At 42.7% G+C, this 17,105-nt stretch overlaps 1 pseudogene; it reads left to right on the top strand.

Moving 5' to 3' along the window:
• The first annotated feature begins 8,336 nt into the window (after positions 1 to 8,336).
• On the top strand, positions 8,337 to 15,678 carry LOC115292015 (annotated as a pseudogene).
• Positions 15,679 to 17,105: the final 1,427 nt, after the last annotated feature.

Below are 17,105 nucleotides of genomic sequence, written 5' to 3'. Positions count from 1 at the left end.
AATACCTACTCTCTGTTTTGTCTACAGAATATCCTAAAAAGCACATATTGAAAGGTGTCCATTTGCAAATGGGATCAGACTAGATTCCATAACATTTGGTTCCCTGACCAGGAAACCCAACTGCTCTGGCCCATTGTTGCCACCAGTTTGGGAAAATGGTGAGGCGGTGACGGAATGAGGAATTGCAAGGGAGAAGGGGCGCCCTGCCTGAATTTCGGCAGTCTGCAGCTTGGTGGCCTCCGGCTGACCCTGCTCCACTGTTCCTGCCGGACTTGAAGAGACTCGGCAGGTGAGGACCTGGACCTGATGTTGGATACTGGTAAGTCCTGGGCCCTAAGGCTCTCTTGTCCGGCCCACCCATAGTGTTGGGTGGGGAAGCTGATCACTCCCTGGAGACCTCAGTGATCTCACAGACAGGAAACCTGTCCATGGGATCAGATCTCTAAGAATGACTGGATAGGCAGCTTCGGTCAGTAATGGTTCAAGGTAAAATGTACATTTTGGTACATTTGATACAAAATGATACATTTTGAAAGAGAAAATAATACAGTGCAAAAATCTAACTTAGAGACCAAATAAGAGTTACGTCTGAGAGAGCCAAACTTTAATAAGAGATCACTGCCTGCCTCACCTAACCAACGCTGGTTTATAAAGTACAGGGCCTCTTAGTTTGAAAGGTAAACTACTGAGATAGTCTATTCTTTTTGAGAGACAGAGACAACGTGAGCAGGGGAGGGTCAGAGAGGGAGACACAGAATCCAAAGCAGGCTCCAGGCTCTGAGCTGTCAGCACAGAGCCCAATGCGGGGCTCAAACTGAGATAGTCTATTCTTAACAGACTGAGCAGGAATGGTCTTCTCAATACATCAGACTATGTCACACTTCCTCTCAGGACTTCCTTCTGGCTCCTCATGATGTTTGGGCACCATTACACCCAAGATCCTACGTGATCTACTACCCATCACCCCATCTCCTTCCCTTTCTTACTCTATTCCTGGCATCTCTCAAATGCATTGAGAACGCACCTGCCACCAAGACTTTGCGCTGCCTGTTCTCTCCCCCGGAAACACTCATTCCCTGGACATGCACACGACACTCCTTCACTCCCTTTGGGTGTCTATCTAACTATGTCCTTGTCAGAGAGGTCTTTCCTGACCATGTCTACACAGAGATTATACTTACTTGCTATTATTGCTTTGGACAATGAATTTTAGCAAAAATCACACATGTCAGTCCTGGGTTGAAGCATTTCAGGGTCAATGTATAATATTGGTTGATATTTGTCCTCTACTGTGTCAAGAAGGCAGACCGCATGTTCCAGATGGTTTGGTCACAAGATGATGCAGCTTAAATGATTAACTACCTAGAGCAATGTTACCTGGAGACTTGCCTGGACCCACAATGGACTCAATGTTTGTGACAGCAGCATAAACTATTCTGACTGCTACACAGTCCCACATGCCATCAGTCCTTTCTTCTTTACACTACTTAATTATGTATTTATTTATAAGTATTTACCCAAGCATTTAACATTGCTCTACGTATTGTATATTTACTTGTTTTTGGATATCATTAATGCTGCTCACTAAATATTTCCACTTCTCTGCCTCTTCTGGATGTGTGGTAAGATTGTGGTTGGGTGTGGCCATATTCCAGAGTTTCACTTGTGCAGAAAATTGGCCCCGTGGACTCATTCTGGGTCCTAGAATGTGGCAGGTAGACCCCAAGATGGTCCCTATGATTTCTAAATCCTGGTGTTTATACCTTTGCATAATATCCTACATTTGAGTGTGGGGGAACCTGTAACATAGCTCTGACCCATAGAATATGAAGTGATGGGGTGTCGCTCCCATAATTGTTTTACTTTGTATAAGCCCCCTTCTTGCTAGCAAACTCTCTCCACCTCCGTCTTTGAGGAAGAAGGCTGTCATGAAGCAAGTCATGTTGGAGAAGCCCAGGTGGCAAGTAGATGGCCTCTGGGATCCAACAATAACCCCAAGCAAGAAACCGAAATTTCAACCTAAAGCTTCAGGAAATAAATTTGGCCAAAACCATGAGGGAAATTGGAAGAGAATTTTTTCCCAGTTTAGCCTTTGACGAGAGCCCCAGTAAATACCTGGGTTTCATCTAGATGAGGCCCTGAGCGGAGGGCCTGGTGAGCCATGCCTGTTATGGCGTCTCCCCTCTACCTGACAAGAATTAAGCTTCATGAGGGCAGAGAGTTTGTTTTGTTCATTTGTATTTCTTCAGCATTAATTGGCGCATAGTAATATTGGCACTTGGTAAATATTTACTGGATGAATGAAAACATGGGAGGGAACTTTGTTTTGGTTAAATTTTTTAAAAAGTTTATTTATTTTTGAAAGAGAGAGACAGAGTAGGGGACGGACAGAGAGAGAGGGAGAGAGAAAAATCCCAAGCAGGTTCTGCGCCATCAGCAGAACTCACAAACCATGAGATCATGACCTGAGTCAAAACCAATAGTTAGATTCTTAACCGACTGAGCCACCCAGGCGCCCTTGTTTTGCTTAACTTAAAAGAAATATAGTTGCCCACAATAAATTCATTAAATAAAATATGTACACATATTAAATGTATTATGTATACATATAACATGGATTGAAATGTCTTCATCAATTCAACTTTGTCATTAGATTATTATTGAATTCCAAGTTTCATTATACACTAAGATATGATTGGGTTCATGGTAGAATTAAATTTATGCCAAAGCAAAAAATAGATCATATAAAATAAGTGTTTCTTAATCCATATAAATAAAACAAAATTTCATTGGTCTTAATTGTGTCATGAGAAATTGGCTCTCAGTATTTCACCAAACTTGGAGAACGTGTCTGGAATAGTCTGACTTACAATATAGGCCACATAATGTACAGGAAGTCTCTTAGTGGATTGTGGTGGTTTTAAATATGAACCTCAAAATGGAAGTCATGACAACGGGCCTCAGTTTGGCGTGGAGCCATTTCTCACATAGGAACGTCCTAAATACACTATGAAGATTTATTAGATAATGATAGTTAAAGTTCTCCTGAGCAATGCAAGAGATTAAGAGGGAGCCAGAAATCAAATATGTGGATGTTTTGTGGCAAATGTTATATTGCCAAGTGGCTTCTCTCTGTCAACTATCAAACTTCTGGATTCTTTTCCATACAATTTGTGGTAGACGGAATAATGGTCTCCTGGAGATCTCCACATCTTCCTCCCTGAAGCCCGCGAACCTGTTCTGTTACCTGGCGCGGAGGGGTTAGGGCTGCTGATGGGATGAAAAGGTGCTAATCGGCTGGTCTTGAGATGTGGAGATTATTCTGGAGTATGTGGGTAAAAGCCTCATGTAATCACAAGTGTCCTTATAAGTGAAAGGAGGCTTAAGAGTCAGAGTCATAGATACAGCTGGGGCTGCAAAGCAGCTGGCTTTGAAGATGGAGGAAAGAGGCATAAAATCCCAGGAATCCAGGTGGCCTCGAGAAGGGATAAAGGGCAAGGAGACAGATTTCCCCCGGAACTTCCAGAAGGAGCACAAGCCTTGTGGACGACGCCTGGCTGTTAGCCCGGTGAAGCCCATTTGGGGTGTCTGCCCTCCAGCACCGTGAGATGGGAAAACCGTGTTGTTTTAAGCCCCTAAGTCTGTGGCAGCCTGTTACATGAGCACTAGGAAACTGAGACGGCACGGCCAAGAACAGTGAAGTACCTGAGACTTTACCCTAACTGCAGACCAACAGTCCCAGTCCCACCGAGGCCGGCAGACTGTGTAACCACGGGGCCAGGGACAAAGGGAGACTTCTCACTGCCTGCCAGGATATTGCCCTTCTGCAGGGCTTGCTGAGCCCGGGTGCCCATGGGGCAGTGTGGCGAGGGCCAGGTGACATCTGCACACAGTGGCTTGTGTGATGGGAGAAGCAGCTTGACATTAGGGAACTCAAATTGTTCACATCAGGCAGCAAGCACCCCTGCCGTTTGCTCCCCAGGGAGGCACTCCAGTCTTCCCAGGCTGAAAAGTAGTCATAGTAATAAGCATGACAACGGTGGTTTTCATTTATAGACTACTTTTCACCTCTACCGTCTCACTGAACCTTTTAACAACCCCTTACAGAGGTAACGCACCCAGGAAGTTGAGGCCATGAAGCACTGAATGGCACAGTCAAGGCCACCCCCCACCCCAGTAAGGGTGGGGCCATATTTCCTATGGTTCCCCACGCCAATACTCTCAATAAGTAGATCGATTTGTGCAGCTCTTCACCCTTTGAAGTTACTCTTGGAAAAGAGTAAAATGTTATTCAGGCTTGGTCCTGGGGATGTGTCAAGGGCAGACGCTAAATTCAGCCGATAGAAGGCTGTGGAATTAGATGTTGGTGGTTCAAATCCAGACTATGCTTCTTACTAGCTTCTCTCTCTCTCCCTCTCTCTCTTTTGTTTTTTAGAGAGAGAGAGATTGCAAGTGGGGCAGAGATGCAGGGGGGATTAGAGAGAGAGAGAGAGAGAGAGAGAGAGAGAGAGAGAGAGAAAGAGAGAGAATCTCAAGCAGGCTCCACACAGGGCTTGATCCCACGACCCTGGGATCATGACCTGAGCCAAAATCAGGCATCAGGCCCTCCACCGAGTGAGCCACCCAGGCACCCCTCTTACTAGCTCCTCTAATGTCTATGAGCCTCAGGCTGGCCATCTGCAAAATGGGGTCATAATTCTTTCAGAAGAATGCTAGACTTGTGCTTCATGTGTAATTCGTTCAGCTTGTCCCTCTTGGAACTACTTGCTTAATTTGTCTCTTTTTCATGACTGTGAGCTTCTTGAGGGCAGAGGCTACATGTTCTGGGCCGTTCTCCTCAGCAGGCAGCACCCTGTCTGACAGAAAGACATGCTGGATAGACATCTGTTGAACCGAGAGCGCACATCTGGCCTCCGGCAGGCGCCCCCTCCCACCTTCCCGTCTCCAGCCTGCCTTCTAAGTTGGCTTCCTGGACACATGGCTGCCTACCAGGCAGGGGGCAGTTTCAGAACGAAGGAAGTCTGCGTTCTCCACAGAAGTCACTTTCATTTCCTAAAACTGAACTTTCTGTGAAACATATTATGCAAGAGCAGATAGTACAGTTACTCGCTAGACAGCCTGGAGCAGGACAGTCACCCATCCAGGTTCTGGCGTAGTTGGTGTGGACCGAGTTGTGCAAGTTTCTGAGGTTTGCAACAGAACAGCTCTTCTTGTGTTTCCGTGAGCTCCAGGGAAAGTCTCCTGGCAGAGCTGCCCCTCATTCTTGGAAAAGTGAGCGACACCCCTTCCCTTCGCAACGCCAAGTCCCACGTGTCCCTCCTGGGAGAGAGAAGTAGGACTAGTTATGGTTGAACCGGTGACCAGGCCTGCAGCCTCCCCTGATAAAGAGGCAAAATGCTTCCCCAAGTGCAGGTTTCAGTACGTGGGTTCCTCCCCACTGCCTGTCTCTCCCCTCCTCTTTTCTGGACTCAATTCTCTACTTCAGAGGGGACCCCCTCCTTCCCATATACTTTCCCTTTTCTGTCCCAGATGCCCCTGCATGAGGCGAGGTGGTCTACCTCAAACTACGCTTCTATTTATTATATCAACACCCTCACTTTCTGAGGGAGACTGAGCTCATCCCATTGGTAAGAAGGAAACCATATTTACAGCAAAGTCAACAGCCCAGTCATATTTCCATTTCTTAATGCACTTGCCTTTTATCAAAAGGGTTAATAGTGAATGCTGTCTCTAGCACAATTTCCATAGATGGCTATTGGCCAGTTAGTCTTTTCCGGGTCCCTCAGGCATAATTCTTGCTTGAAAAGGTCTGCCTGTTTGAGAGTACAGACAGCAGTGAGGAGCATCAGTGATTTTACATTTGGTCTACACTGGATCTGATCTCTCTACCCACTGGATATTATGCCTCAGTGGGCCAGAAAGTGTTCAGTCTGTAAAATCCTTTTTTATTAAAGAATGAGGGGGAAAATCTACCCCATACCCACCCCCATTCTCATTGTTTATATCTCTCTCCGAAGTTTTATTCTTTGCCAACACAGCTTTGAAACTGCGTGATTTCATGTCTAAAAGTTCCCGGGTCAACGGACCTACAATACCTCTTTCTCTTTTCATTCCCCATCATGATGTACTTTTGCCTAATGTTTTTGCCCATACATTGACAGACAGCTGTGTCTCTGGTTGATTTTCCATAAAATAAATACATTTATTCATTAGGCTCTACTTAACCAGGCACCTCATTTCTAGCACTTCCAGATGGCAGGGATTGTTTGCGTTCTGCACATGGCACCTTGCCAGATTTTCACAGCTCTATTACCTTCATTTTACAGGGACGATGACTTGGCCAAGACCGTGCAATTAGCAAGAGGGCTCACAGCCTCCATTGGTAACCACTGCACTACACTGCCTCCCTGTTCCATCTTCATGTTGTCAGAAATGTTTTAATGTCACTTTGAAATATTATTCCTCCCAACAGATAAGAGTTATAGCATCCTAACTTTCCAAACAAATGGTCTGGACCATTTGACAAATAAACAGCGAAGGACAGAATATCAACTGATATTTGAGTGTCCCATACTCAAGGCATTATTCAATTTTCATTTAACTTCCTTTTTGGACTTACAAGAGTAATGACATCACTTCAGGCAGTGTTTATTCTGCTGAAAATTCTTGTATGTGGCAATCATACTTGAATTGCGCAATGCACTTGGGCAACATTTGTGTAAAGAAATCTTGCAGCAAAATGGACACATTTACACACATACCATAAAAAATTCACTGTTTTTATTATTTGAGGGTTCACTAACATTCTCACTCAATAACAAGTGTAGCAAGATTATGAATCATGGGAAGCTGTCTATGGAGACCTAGTGAAATGCATGACATATGGGCTTTGAAATCAGACAGCCTGTGGGTCCAATCCCAATTATGTTACTTAGCAAGTTCCTGAACCCTTCTGAGCTTCCTTGAATTTGAAATGCAGATAATGCCTGCCTCAGACACTTCTTATGGGAATAAACAAACACACATGAAACAATGAGCAGAGATCTTGGCACAGATAGGGTCTCAACAGTAGGAATTGCCTCTTCCTGTCCCACTTTGGATTCTACTTACCAGACTTGATATTGTTCACTGACTTCTCCTTTCTCCAAGCTCTATGTGACCCATTTTATAGTTCCTTTTTTCCTGATTATCTTGATTTGTTCGTTTATCTATTCGAAAGTTTTTACCGAATACTTACTATGTACAAATTACTGGCTAACCACTGAGGATACAATGATGAACTAAATTAAAAAATTCCTTTTTGTGTCCTAGTGCAAGAGTCAGGCATTAGTCACACAAGTGGGTGGATAGTACAAACTGAGATGAAGGTGAGGAATGAAAGGAACAGGTAACTAGGCTTTAGAGCAGAGGATGTGAAGGTGAGTAAGGACCAGATGGGTGAGAGTATCAACTGCGGGTGGTGCCAGTGCCGGTGCAGGTGGACTTGGTGGTGGAGTTGGTGGTGCAGTGGAGGGCAGGGTGGCCATGATGTTGGACTTGATGTTGGTGGTGGACGTGAAAGGGGTGGTAGTACAGGATGGCATTCACAAAAGGTATATGTAAAGGGTTTGGGGGGGTGGGAACTCCGTGTCTGAAAACTTGAAAGGCCATTGTGGCTGCACACAGATGGTAAGGGGGCAAAGGGACAGAGACCAGGAACCATATTACAGACCCTGCAGGGCAGTGTAGTCTACCTGGGTTAGGATCCTCATCCTAAGAACAATTTAGAAGAATTTTTAATATGGGGTAGTATGAAATAATCAGATTTTGCACTGTAAAAAGATCATTCTAGATCTGTCCTGTCCAATAATGGTAGCTACTAGCTACACATGGCTATTGAACACTTGAAACGTTGTTGGTCTTGGTTGAGATTTACACTAAATGTAAAATATGATTTCAAAGACTTAGTATAAAAAAACAATATAAAATAGCTCCTTAATTTTAAAATATTGCTTCTATATTGAAATAATAATATCTGGGGTGAAATAAAATATAATTAAAATAAATTTTAGGGGCACCTGGGTGGCTTAGTAGGATAAGCATCTAACTTTTGATTTCGGCTCAGGTCATGATCTCATGGTTTGTGAGATCGAGTCTCACATTGGGCTCTGCACTGACAGTACAGAGCCTGCTTAGGATTCTCTCTCTCTCTCTCTCTGTCTCTCTTTCTGTCTCTCTCTCTCTATTCCTCTTCTGCTTGCACTTTCTCTCTCTCTCTCTCTCAAAATAAATAAATAAACATTAAAAAAATTAATTTTACCTGTTTGTTACTTTTCAAAATGTAGCTACTAGAAAATTTAAAATATTTGTAGCTTGCATTTGTGGCTCCCATTGTATTTTCATTAAATGGAGCTTTTCTGGATGCTGTGTGAAGAAGTAGATATGGAGAAGGTGAAGTAGATGAGGCCAGTTAGGAGGTTGTTTCTGTAATTCAGGCAAGAGGGGAAGGCAGCTTGAACTAGGATCACGGTAGTAGGGATAAAAGGAGTTGGGTGGATCAGGGGTGAAATCAGCAAGACTAAGTCCCATAGCAGATGCATCTGGATGAATGGTGGGTACCACATGTTGAAATAACGATCGCTAGGAAAGGACCAGCCTTGGCAAGAAATATGAGCTCAGATTTGTATACATTGAGTGGGCGTGCTCTGAGACACTCAAGTGGACAGCTATCTCAACTAGGCTTAGATGAGATGTCTGGGCAGGAGACTTAAACTTGAAAGGAACAGACATGTGGATGGACATGAATATTCCTTAGGAAGCAAGCAGCCAGTGAGGAGTGGCCTTGCACCTAGACTTCGGATATAGGGTAGGGAAGGATAAGTTTGAAAAGGAGAGTTGAAAAGGAAAAGTAAGTGTGTGGGGTCATGGAAACAAAGGGAGAGAATGTTTTGAGAAGTAAGGAGCAGTCAGTGATGATATCTGCCATGATGGTTAGGCAGCACGGAGGATAAAACACATCTAGGAGTTAGCAGCATGGTGGTCATCCATGACCTTTGCAAGTGCTGTTTGGGGTGATGGGGGCAGAAGCCAGACTACGGAAGAGTGAAGCCTGGTCAAGAGGTGAGGAAATAGGGACAACGAACATAAAGAGCTCTTTTTCGAATTTGGACTATGAAGGGGGAGAGAGAGAGAGAAAGAGAAAAGCTTGAGGGAGATGAGCTTTTTTGTTGTTTGTTTTAAAAAAAATAGCTGGAGGAGACCTGAGCATGTGTAAATATTGGCAAGACTGGTCTGGTTGAGGGGGGGAGGTAGAAAATATGAGAGAGGGAAGGGAGGACAAGCAGTGTGTGGCTCCTGAGAAGGAAGGAAGGACAGGGTCTGGACTGGACAAGTGGGGGTGGACCGACCATGCAGAGACCAGCCCCCTCCACCCCTACTGTGGCAGGAGCGAGAACTGATGTGGAGGGAAGTTCAGAAGTGGGAAGTTGAGGAGGTTTCTTCAGATGGCTTTAATTTTCTGCACGAAGTAAGAAGACAAGTCATCCCTGAGAGGATGTGAGGAGGCAAAGACAGTCAATGGCTGAGTGTGCTGGGAGTGTCAACTGTTATTGCGGAGACTCAGGTGACTTAGTGAGAGACATGGAGTCAAAATGCTTGCTGTCCTCCAGGAAAGCAGGCAGGAAGGTACTTTCAGGTTTGGGCTTTTGTTATGTAAGAGAAACAAAATATAAGTAGAAGAGTCTGCGGTGGCTCTAGACTTTCTATTTGGTAGAGGAATCTGATGCAGGAGTGGGAGGACCTGAAGCTTTCTGTGCAGTATTTTATGTGCTATTACAGTGAGAAAACCCCAGTTGTTCCTAGTGAAGAGAAGGGAAGACTGACACGGATTGAGGAGGAGGTAAAGCCCTGATCTTCAACCCCATGTTTGGCAACACCAAACGGAGCTCTCACGAAGGAAGATTGTGAACAAGAAGGGCTATGCAGTCTCTCGACTCTCTGAGGCCTCCTGCTGGCACCCCCAGCACACCCCCACCCCAGGGACTGGCGTGAATGTGCCCACTATCTGGTGGCCACACCCCAGTGGGGTTTTTCCCTGTAAAAAGAAGGAAGGAGCTCCTTCCTGGTGAAATGGAAGTGTCTGGGCCAAGTAGGATTCTGCATATGATGCCACGAGAACGGGAAACTCAGGGTCTACTGACTCCTCCACCAGTGAACTCCAGTTTGCTCTGAATGTTTGCCTCAATCTGCACTAAATAGGCAATAAATAGAAGGAAGGAGATGACAAATGGATTGGGGAAAGAGGAAGGAAATCAGTGGACTCTAAGCAAGATGCAGGAGGCCTGAGTTAGTCATTTAGAGCTTGGATGACTGTAGGTAATGACCAAGTCTGGTGAGTGGCTGATGTAGTGCAGAGGAGGTCTTCTGGGAGGAGGAGGTAAAGGGACTGAGAGGCTTTGGGAACAGGAAACCACCTGGGCTTCTGAAGGATCTTGGGTAGAAGTCTATGAATTGGTGCCAAACCCTTTAACAAATGGGGGGAAGGGACTAGACAGTCAGCAGATGGTGACAGAAATAGGAGGCTACAGGTCAAATGGCATGATGTGAGCCCATAGATCAGAGAAACTGATTTTCTTACAAAAGACTGGGGAAGCAGGACCCCTGAGTGGCTCAGTCGGTTAAGCTTCTGACTTCGGCTCAGGTCATGATCTCATCATAGTTCATGGGTTCGAGCCCTGCGTTAGGCTCTGTGCTGACAGCCTAGAGCCTGCTTTCAATTCTGTGTCTCTCTGCCCCTCTCCCTCTCATGCTCTGTCTCTCTGTATCAAAAATAAATAAAACATTAAAAAAATAAAAAAAAACCCACAAAGGATTGGGGAAGCAACAATCTTCTTAAACCTGGTCAGGGAATAGGGTTTCTGGATCTGATGATATTCTTTGCCGAAAACCATGAAACACCATGGAGTGATGGATTTAATCTCATCATGTGAACTGGGATTTAGCACAAATCATTTTAGTGATCTGAGAGGGCAGGGACTATTTACATGGTAAAAAATGTATACATGATTGGATTTTTACCAGTGACTGACAGCTCCAAGGAGCCATGGCTGGAGGAAGGGTGGGAGGCCACTGGCAGGATGCACTGGTGGCTTGACTCTGACACTCAGGTGAGAGAAGGTGATGACAACAGGCAGCCATTGAAGGAAGAGCAGCAGTTAACATGGGGAGGAAGGAAGGACTTGGCAAAATTTTTTTAGTGACTCAAATTTAATTTTGTTAACATAGGCTTTTTAGAATGTCCTCATGGCACTCTGCCGGCATCTATTCATCCATTGGTGGACACGGGTTGTTTCCATATCTTGGTATTTTAAATGATACTACAATGAACATAGAGATGCATAAACTTTTTTGAATTAATGTTTTCATTTTCTTTGGACAGACACCCAGTTGTGATATTGCTGCATGATATGGTAATTATACTTTTTTCCTTTGAGGAACCTCCATCATGTTTTCCACAGTGGCTGCACCAATTTACTATCCCACTGATGATACATAATGGTTCCCTTTTCTCTATATCTTCACCATCATTTGTTACTTCTGGTCTTTTTGGAAGTAGTCATTCTGACAGGTGTGAGGTGACACATCAGTGTAGTTGTGAACCATAGTTATACTGTATAACAGGACCGAAACTAAGAAGGCAGTGGTCACATAGTTCACATCCCAGGACTTGAGTCATATATGACTTCATTTTTTTCATCCACACAGAAGTCAGCAACCCCTACCCAGCCTGCCATACAACATGGTTGCATTCAGCAGTTTTTTGATTACAGGAGTCAAAGAAACTTGGAACTTGATAAAAATCCTGCCTTATTTTCATACTCTTCTTGCTTAATGAGACCATATGACTGTTACAGATATCGAAATAATACTAATTGTTCACTCATGGTTTTGCTTATATGTTTGGAAATCAAGCACTATATTTCTTTATTCCAGTCTTTAAAGGAGGCCAACTGCTGTGTGTCAAGGTTAGAAGTCAGGGCAAGGAGCCATTGATCAGACTTTTCTCCCCTGTAGTCCCACTGTGTGTCTGCAATGGCCACTTCAGGTGTTTCTAGTCCATTTCTCCAAACCTAAGTGATGTTTTGAAAAGACATGTCTATTCACCACTCAACAATTGGTAGGAGCTGATTAGTGCTTCTATGTTGTAGGGACTGGAGACATTTCACTACCAAAAGAGAATAAAATCCATGTCTGCATGAAATTTACATCTAGCTACATTCAGCACATGTGTGTATAAATTTGGAATCTCCTTTTCTATTACCTAATGGAAGTATTGCAATAGATGAAAATGATTTGCCTTTTCTTCATAGTTTTGTGTGTTTGGACCTATACTGTAACAACTTACCTCTTATATTATCCTCATTGTTTGGCCGTTTGCTTCTGGGATGGTCCCCAAAAAACTTTCTTTTTCCATTTCTCAAATATTTCCTGAAATATTTACAAATTCTCTAAGTTAGTAAAAAGGATATTTATGAATGAACTCAACATCGATGCTTCTTATCACACAAAGATATATACCAAGAAGCTTAAAATCATTGTATAGGATCAGTCATTTGGGCCAACATATGAAACAATAAATTTTATTTGGAGAGGTTTTGTTAATCTCCCTCCTTTCCTCCCTCCCTCCCTCCCTCCCTCCCTCCCTTCCTTCCTTCTTTCCTTCCTTCCTTCCTTCCATTCTTCTTTCCAGAATTAATATTGAAACCATCCTGCCAAGGATATCTTAACTTCTGGAATCATTACAGTATGATACATTCAGTCCTCAAAAGGACTTTGCAGAAGTGGGGGGCGAATTGCTCTGAGTAGGCATGGAGTCATATTAGGAAGATGGCAGTGGGCTGAAAACAAGCATTCCAGAAGGGATAAAGCCATCTGAATACAATTCTAGAATATATTACGATACTATGTTTCTAAGTCATTTGACTTTGAGTTACTTAAGAAATTTAGTTTTCTTTCCATCAGTAAGTCTTAGAACTCTTTTGGTTGTGAGAGAAATCAATGTCAATTTATTATGTAAAGGGGCATATTCTATAAGTGATTATATTATTTTATGACTTGCTAGAGAAATAAGATGTTTTCTGCTTCCTTCTTTCAAAGGGCTAGCAAAAGGCCAGTTTCTCTGCTTTGGTGGCCTGATGCATCTGTCCTTTGCTTTAGGAAAAAAGAGGATTTTTAAAAGATAGTTACTGAGATAATTATGTACAATAACATTTATCAGTCTAAAATACAATTTGGTGAGCTTTGGCAAAGACATACAGTGTGTAACCGCCGCCCCAATCATTACACAGAATGTTACCATCATTCCCAAATTCTTGTATGCTCCTTTTCAGCCCATTCTCTCCTATCCCCCAGCTCCCCGCTATCTCCTGGTTTGCTCTTTTGTCATAGTTTTGCTTTGCGTAGAATTTCATACAAATGGGCTCTACAGTATCTATCTGTTTGTATCTAACTTCTTTCACTTAGCATAATGCTTTGAGAACCATCCATGTTCTTGCAATGTATCATTTCTTCCTTTTAATTGCTAAGTCGTATTCTCTTGTTTGGATACAGTATTCTATTATATAGATATACAACAATTTTTTAAGTTTATTCACCAGTTGATAGGTATTTGAATTGTTTCTTGCTTTGAATAAAGTATGTCACTTTGTGTAGACTTATGTTTTCATATCTTGAGGGTAATACCTAAGGAGAAGGATTGCTGGGTCACAGATTAAGTGCACATTTAATTTTACGAGAAACTGTCGAACTTTCCCAAAGTGGGCATAGCATTTTGCATCCTCGCCAACAATATATGAGAGTTTCAGTTGTTGTACATCCTTACCAACACTTGGTATTGTCAGTCTTTAATTTTAACCATTCTGGTGAACATGTAGGGGTATCTCCATGTGATTTTTTTTCAGTTTAATTGAGCTATAATTCACTTATAGCATTGTATTAAATGTGTACAACATGATTATATATGTATGTATAATGAAATGATTAACCCCATAACTCTAGTTAACATCCATCACCTCACATAGTTACAAGTTTTTTCTTACGATGAGAACTTTCAAGATCTACTCTCTTAGCAACTTTCAAATATACAATGCAGCATATGTTAACTATAGTCATCATGTTGCATATTACATATTTAGAACTTATTTATCTTATAACTGGAAGTTTGTTCCTTTTGACCAATATGAAGCAGTCAAGTTTACTCTGAGAGATTTTGGTTGATCTTTCAAGGTTCCAATATGTTTAGAAGAAAGAGACATTGCATTTCATATAAGATGAGAGGTAATAGAAGAGAACCCTACAGTCAAGCCCATACCCCCCCCCCCAAAAAAAAAGAAAATCAGTTTTGGAGGTAGAACTAGAGGACTATATATTTCAGGAAAATTATGAGAATTTTCTTGAGACAACAGAACTGAAAGACAGGCTTTTATATTAGTTAAAGACATTCACACTTAAAACTGCCGAAGTCTGCTTAATACTGTATCTTCTTTATTTATATCCCAGGATACTCAGATCTCAGTGAAAATTTGTTGAAGAATAATTGAAACATTCCATTTATAAGTTCACTTGGCATTCCCTGCATACCTTGAATTTGAGATAAAATAATCTATAGACTTCAGAAAATATTACTTACTCTAGAAAAACCTGACCTTAGTCTTGGTGAATGTATACTTGGCTCTTTACCTAACACTTATCAGTGGCCAGAAAAGGTAGAAGACTCAAATTTTCCCAACACTAAATTATACAATTTAACCCACAATGTTTCTCAGACACCAGGCAGAGTCGATGTTAGCAATAAAATCTTTTATTTTGCCACAAAGAACTTGACCTTTTCAGCTATGTATTGAAGACACTATCAGATACTTTCTTCTTCTTTGACAGTAAACGGGAAAGTAACACTTGCTCTTAGGAGCAACTTGATTCTTTTCAAAGACTGACGACTTTGGAAGCTAGTGGTAACAATTTTGTTTGCTCTTATGGATTCCTGTCTTTCTCAGAAGCAGCAAGCGCTGGCGCAGATCCTGATCGGCTGGCCAGACAATTACCTGTGTGACTCTCCATTCTATGTGCGGGGCCAGCGGGTTCAGGACACCCATCTCCCGGCTTCTGCGTGCCACAGGGTGGCTCTGGTGTCTGCTGTGTGCTGTGTCCTTTTCCTGTTGATCCTGCTAAGAGGGGTTCTGTGCCACTGTTTCCATGTGCCATGCACAGGAAGCCCAGGAAAGCTCCCCAACGGGACCTCTGTTATGACACTTTTGTGTCTCACAGGGAATGGGATTCCCACTGGGTGGAGAACCTCATGGTCCAGGAGCTGAAACACTTCAACCCTCCCTTCAAGCTGTGTCTTCACAAGCAGGACTTTATTCCCAGCAAATAGATTATTGACAATATCATCGACTCTATCAAGAAGAGCCACAAAACCATCTTTGTGCTTTCTGAGAACTTTGTGAAGAGTGAGTGGTGCAGGTACAAACTGGACTTCTTTCATTTTCGTCTGTTTAAGAAGAACAATGATGCTGTCATTCTCATTCTTCTGGAGCCCATCGAGAAGAAGGCCATTTCTAGCAGGAAGTGTTTGAGTTGAAGAATAACTATAGTTTAAAAAATGGAAATATATATAGAATGAAATAGTCTCAGTTTTCAAAACTTGGTTCTGTGTTGATTTAGAATTTTACTATTATTTTGCATAGGCAATATTAAGCACATTCTTAAAAAATTACAGATGTTAGTGAAGTCTCTTCAGAATAGAAAAATTTTGAAGAAAGGGTATTTGTGTACAATGGTTTATAAAATAGTGTCTCTTTCTTTCTAAAATAAATAGCATTAAAAAAAAGAAAGGGCTTTGAAATGTGTATGATTGAGCAAGGATAAGGTCTGTGCCTACGTAGAACATGCTAATAGCTTTGCTGATAGGGTAGAATAATCTTTATTGTAGACAGAAGACACTGGTAATAACCTGTGGGCAAATCAATGATTTATACCTGACTTTGCTGGAACATTCTAAGTGGCTTTGGGATTACAAAGCAATAACATTAGTCAATGTAGGCAGTTTGAATAAAGATATACAGAGAAAGAACAGAGGTTTTTAGATTCAGGGGGAAAATATTGGGAAGAAGTTTTCGTACCTCCACACTTGAGAATGCATGGGGCAGGGAGGGGGAGATTCTGAAGTAGTAAGAAGAAAGTCTTTTCAGAGGCTGCAGAGCCCAGATCATCAGGGAAAGAGAGAAATATCCACATGGTCAGTAACCTGAATGGAAAATCAGATTCCACGCTCTAAAGTTCACATTCTTGCCTCCTCACTAAGTTTGCCTGCCAGTGGAGCCTTCAGTGAGGGCCGGGAATGTGGAATACAGCACGAGAAAGTAAAATTCTCATTTCAGATCTCAGTTCTGCCACAATTTGCATGGCATTGCCTAGTGTGCCAAAGAGGAGCAAGACTGTTTCCTCTGCCTCAACTCATGAAGATCAAATATAATTACATATATAAACTGTACTCTATGAAGATTACTAAGGAGGCTTAATTTAAAAGGTAATTTGTTTCCCTTATGAACATTCTTCACTAGTGTCTGCGGCAAGGAAGAAAACCAGTCTAAGTCTTTGTCTTACTACTTTCAGAGGCCGGGATGGAACTGAGCATGGTTAGAATTTGTATTCAAAATCCTTCGGAGCCCACATCTGTCATGGTAAGAGCAGGGATGGGAGATTGATGCTACAGTCAGTGTACCACCAGGGGCTGCCCCAGGATTCAAAACAAAAATGTCCTTATCTGCTCCTCAGGCAAAATTTTGCTCTGTTGGTCTGGATGGTGACTGGTGAGCTATTTTAATGTAGGAGAGCATAGACGTGCTGGTGAAAGTGGACCCTGGAGATAGAAATTGTTGAGGGCGGGGATAAGCATGAATTTGCGCTCCCAAGGATGGAGAAGAACCGAGAAGTGGAATTTAAAGACGGTGCGTTTCTGAATAAGGTGAGGCTGTGAGTGTCAAAGCTTCAGGAGGGTGCTGGTTGGGGAACTGGCCTTTGGGGTTGCGAAATCACCCTCTGTGCTTGGGGAATTCCCAGGCGGGGGC

The sequence above is a fragment of the Suricata suricatta genome, chromosome 1 (assembly GCF_006229205.1).
Source record: "Suricata suricatta isolate VVHF042 chromosome 1, meerkat_22Aug2017_6uvM2_HiC, whole genome shotgun sequence".
NCBI lineage: Eukaryota > Metazoa > Chordata > Mammalia > Carnivora > Herpestidae > Suricata > Suricata suricatta.
This window is presented reverse-complemented; position numbering and strand designations above follow the sequence as displayed.